Source organism: Triturus cristatus, chromosome 1_1, assembly GCF_964204655.1.
Source record: "Triturus cristatus chromosome 1_1, aTriCri1.1, whole genome shotgun sequence".
NCBI lineage: Eukaryota > Metazoa > Chordata > Amphibia > Caudata > Salamandridae > Triturus > Triturus cristatus.
In genome coordinates this window covers 447,581,192-447,586,985 of record NC_140579.1, presented here as the reverse complement: position 1 = coordinate 447,586,985, position 5,794 = coordinate 447,581,192, and the positions used below count along the sequence as shown (strand labels likewise).

General features: G+C 45.5%; 1 pseudogene; it reads right to left on the bottom strand.

The window, feature by feature from the left end:
- Positions 1–1,988: 1,988 nt before the first annotated feature.
- LOC146870423 (uncharacterized) lies at positions 1,989–4,846 on the bottom strand (annotated as a pseudogene).
- Positions 4,847–5,794: the final 948 nt, after the last annotated feature.

Here is a 5,794-nt window from a genome sequence, read left to right as displayed (position 1 = left end):
TGCGTCCACGCGAGCACAGAGGAAGAGTGGGCAGGGACACTGGCCAGCCACCACTCCATCCAAGTGGAGGACAGCTGGAGACAAAGGAAGGGACCCCCAGTGCAAGAGAGACACAGGCAAAGGAGAGAGACATAGAGACATGCACAAGACCTTCCAGTTCCACTGACACACCCAGGCCCCTCCAACTGCGAGTCCATAATATTCTCCACCACAGCCACTTTCTCATTCCCCTGCACATCAAAGCCGTCTTCTCGATTCCTCAATTCTGCAAAAAATTGAATACTTGGCTCTTCACCAAGCCCGGCCTAGCCTTGGTCCATACAGCTCCTGCTTCAGCACCAGGATACCCCTGGGTGAGTTCTGCGCTACACAAATACACGTAACATACCACTGTGATGCTATGGCGTCTTGTGATGTTAAACAGTGGTCCACATGTCCAGAACTGCAGTCACACTCCAAGAAGATTGTCACACGACACCACCTACGTTCAAGACACAATTCCATATCCCAAGAAACCAATCGCACAACACTATGCCCACATCCAAAGACAAAACATCTGTACCATGTGACAATAATTCCACAGCCACACACCAACCATCCAAGCTTCAATGTACATACAGCAAGGAATAAACGCTTCAAGAACACCACATCCCAAGATTTCACCCTCCAATAACACAGAAGATATTGCAATAATGTGCCTGCATTCTGTGACAAGACAATATGTATCAAAAGAGTAATCCAACAGCACCCCACCCGCATCAAAACACTGCCCCACCAATAATGAAGCAACATAACACACACGTCCCAAGATATCTTATTTATTACACAAGAATATGATGCCATAAGACCACACCCAAAACTGCGCATACACCTCCTAAGACGATGATGCCATAATGTCACACAAACTCACTGAACCCATGGCCCAGGAAGATAACGCCAAAGTACCCTACCTACTTCTAAAAAGATCACATGCAGACCCCAAGAATGTAAAGCAAAAGAGCTGCACCCACAAGCAAAGGCACTTTGTTAATATTCCTAGGACATAATGCCACCACAAACTAACAACATCCTAAATCAGCACATCTACAATCAAAGCAGAAAAATCCATAATGCAACATTCCATCCCATGACATTGCACCTTTAGCCACGGAAGCTCATTTGAAACATGACGACTTTCAAAGGCACCACATCCATATCCCAAGGAGATAATGCCAACACGCTCTGCCAACATACCAAAACACCACATCTATATTCAAAGCAGTCCCTAATAAATACACTACTCCATCCCCTGACACTGTACCCTTAACCATAGAAGATAATGCAAAATACCATGAAGACATTCCTTGACACCACATCCATATCCAAAGGAGATAATGCCACCTCGCCCTGCTAACAAAGCAAAACACCACATCTATAACCAAAACACTTAATGCCATAATAAAACAATCCATCCCATGACACCACACCTGTAACCATAGAAGATGATGAGAAACACCACGACGACTTTCAAAGGCACCACATCCATATCCTACGGGGATAATGCCAACACACACTGCCAACATCCCAAAACACCACATCTATATTCAAAGCAGACCCTAATAATATGCGACTCCATCCCAAGACATTGCACTCTTAACCATAGAAGATAATGCGAAACATCATGACGACATTCCTAGACACCACATCCCAAGGAGATAATACCCCCACACCCTGCCAACAAAGCAAAACACAACATTAATAACCAAAGGTGATAATACCATAATAAAACACTCCATTCCATGACGCTGCACCCTTAACAACAAAAGATACTGCAAAACATGATGACAATATTCCAAGGCACTACATCCATATTACAAGGAGATATTGCCACATCCTGCCAACTTCCCAAACACCACATCTACATCCAAAGCAGACCCTAATTAATATGCGACTCCATCCCATGACACCGCACCCTTAACCACAGAAGATAATGCGAAACGCCATGACATTCAAGACACCACATCCATTTCCCAAGGATATTGCTCAGCTCCATCCCCTCCAATGGCTTTCCGCAGTCGGGCCCGGAACAGAGGCTGCTGGCCCAAGTCCTCCTTCCACTCCAGGTAGGTTTTCTTCTTTACCAGTTTGGCCAGTTGGTGGTAGCGGGAGAGGCTCCTCATGGACACTTTCTCCAGGAACACCATCACCAAGGAATCCATGCTTTCTACAAGAAGGCGGTATGTGGCCACCCGCACTTCCAAGGAGCACCAGTGGCTGCGCAGGTAATGGCGGCTGATCAGACACACCACCCAGCGGCTCCTATAAATGCTGTCCATGATGTTATCCAAGATGTCTTTGCCGACCTCAAAGTCCCTGCCATCGAGACACACTTTAAAGAACGGGGGTCCCCTCTCTTCCAAGTTGGGCAGGAACTCGCAGACAACCCAAGCCTCATCGCAGCTGCTATGAGAGACAAAGGCATCAAAGTCATATTGCCTCTTTCTGTTGCGTCTCCCACGATAGTTCCACCAGGTCCTGAGCATGTAGTAGAGATACAGGAGGTACCAGCGCACCTTGTAATACAGCAGGACCGTGATCAGGAACAACAAGTTGAAGGAGAAAGTCCCAATGAAGAGATGGTATCCTATCAGCAAGCTGCAGTCTTTCTCCTGGAAATTGAGAAAATTCAGCTTTTGTGGCCCAAGAGAACATGTCTGTATTCCCAGCTGTGGCACGCTCACTTGGGGGTGAGTGGTCACCCATCTTCTGATCCAGGATTGTTCACACAAACATTCCAGGGGTACATCCTTCAGGTAGATGTAGTGCATACTTTCCAAGTGGTCGAGCAGACCTTCCTGCAGAGTTTTCACAGGCTGGGACTTCAAGATTAACAGCTCCAGAGAGACACGGTCTCTAAACATGGTGGCAGTAAAGTCCTCTATCCCAGAATCCTCCAGGATCAGGGTTCTAAGGTATGTTAGGTTCCAGAATAGCTGCTCAGGAGTCAGGAAACTCTTCTTTATGTCCAACTTTAGGTTTTTTATATGGAGATGACGTAAATTGTGAAGATGGTGCAGGCTGTTATTTAAGGGGCTGAAGGATTTATGGATAGGCATATCTGCAGAAGAACTGTAGTACAAATATTCAATGTTAGTAATAGACCGGAGCCCCAAGCCTTCAGTCTGTGTTCCCAAGTGTTAAACATTGCAATCTGTGGTTTTCTCGTAGTTCTTTCACAAATTTGAAGTCCTTGCACAAGCACCGGCGAATATGAATCTCTGGTGCACGAATGTGAAGGACTTCAAGTAAGCTGCAGTAGTTTATGCATGTTAAGGTTATGGAAGACTTTGCTTGCAAGGTAAGAGTAGTGAGTTCTTTCTGTTCGATTTTTAATTCCATAGCAGTCTCAAAGCTGATGGATAGCTCCTGAAGCTTGCTCATCGCGGTGAGGGAGCTATGCTGGTTCTGGAGTATGTTGCCCGTGAGGCCGAGCACCCTGACACTACTCAAGTTATCAAAATAGAAGTTCTCAAGCAGAAAGAATTGCTTGTAGTCCAGCTGCAGAGATTGTAGCCTGTCGAGACCAACAAAGGTGTCCTTTTCCAGGGACACAAGGTAATTACCACTGAGATCCAGTGTTTCCAGATTAGCCAGGCAGAAGAGCCGCCCGGAGCCGATATTGGTGATGCGGTTGAAAGACAGATCCAGGTGTGTGAGGTTGGACAGAACATTGGGGGTCCCAGATGTGCACAGGTCTAGACTTTTTATCTTGTTTAGAGAGAGAACAAGGGACCTCAGGCTCAGCAGTTTCTTTGCCATATCATTCGTGAAAGCTCTAAGGAGGTTGCCGGACATGTTGAGAGACAACAGCATGGAGCATCCTTCAAAGGTCTCAGCGGGAAGTCTTGAAATAGTTTTGAGTGACTGTCAAGTTCCTGACCCCCAGCTGAGACACCACAGTGCAGACATCTTTAATCTTCAGATAGTCCTGATTTTTCATGGCATTAAGGGACAGCATTTCAATGCTCTTTATTCCAGACCGGAGAAGCTCGATGACCTTGAGACCAGTCGCGTCTACCTTGAGGACAGTAAGATGAGGAAAGTTGCAAAATGCATTTTTCTCCACACTTTTTAGATCATTGCTGGTCAAATCGAGGCTGGTAATCCTTGGAATTGTGCTCTCTCTGATGTTGTTTGTGTCAATGCAGTCCTCCTCACAGGCTTTAACAATACCATTCCTCTTGATTTCCAGGATCTTCAGAGAGGCCAGTGACTGAAGCATAGTGGTCAGGCTGTACAGTCTATGAACCTCATTTTTAGATAAGGCTATCACTTGTATTCTATGTAAGGGTTTACAAAGTTTTTTGTGAAAAGCTGTATCAATTTTCAAATTTCTGAGTTCCAAGTGTGTTAGATTCTCCAATCCGCCAAACACCTGATCATCCATGTCTACGGGTTGAGTGTGCCTGGTATCTCCTTTGATTCCCAGATGTCTCAGTTTGGCAGCACCATTGAAGGCTCCTGCAGAAACATAAAACGATCCATACAAATAGAGCCGGGTCAGGTTTCAGTACGCAGAGAAGGAGCCTGTAGGGACGGTTGGCACGTCTAACACCAGGCAGAGGGTGTCCACGTCCACTGGAACCTCTCTTAGATCCATCTCCATGTTCCCCACTGTGCTGCATTTGCTGATGACCCTGAACCCCTCCAAGGGGAATTCAAAGCAGGTCGGGGCTAACACTCCTGGGGACCCCAGCTGGTCCCACTGGTAGTTGTCGCACGTGGCAGTGACTATGCCAGACACGATGGTCTAGCAACCGGCAACCACTGTGCAAACCACGGCCACAGAGAACGTTCTCAGCGCCATTTCACACCGCTGCTGTCTCATCAGTGGTTTGAAGTGCAGGTGTCTGTCTGAGCAGCGGCGGTTGTCTGTATGTCTACCAGAGAGGGTTATCTTAAGATTTAATGAACCGCCTCCTTCCTCTGTTCTTTGTAGTTTGAAGACACAACATGCCTCTCAGTAAGTTACTGATATTGAATTGTTGCCCGGTGCAGTGGAAGTTCAATGACTGGTTCACACCAGGGTTTGAAAGAAATAATATCCGTTGCAACACATTAACTGGGGACTGGATGTCACACATGAAAGGCGTGGTTCATGAATGTACATAAAAAAAAAAACACACACCAGTTGTACACCACTTTACAATGTACTTTGGCAATTGTACACAATAATCCTTTGGAGGAAATAGTGGTAAGAGATAAAAGTAGGTATGCCGCTCTCTAAAATAAGTGACACATCTGTAGTGTCGTGAGGAAGGGTCGCAGAGCAGCTCCTTCTGCTACATGGTTGTCCCTATATTTACACAGACCCATCCCTTAAAGCTGGTCAGGCGCACATGCCCTCACTCCAGTTTCTGCCCGTTCTCTCTGTGTCATTGGTAGTCCATGCCCACAACACTTGAGTGGTATTGATAGAGATCAGGGTGTATATAATATCCCTACTTCCACGGATAGAGTAATCTCACAGTTACACGCACATACATTCTTCATACACTAGGGCCCATTTTACTAACATACGCTCAAATACTCTACCAGCAATAACCTGTGGAAAGAAAAACTCCTAAACACCCTGCATCTATATCGGGGTCGATAAGATCTGATTATTGAGACTGCCCTTAAACATAATCTAAACAATCTATACAATAATAATCAAAATAGGATACTCAATAATTGACAAGAAATAATAACCAACACCATATTCAAAATTATATTGCTTTATCTTAATCAGAATAAATCATTTTTCTCATAGTTA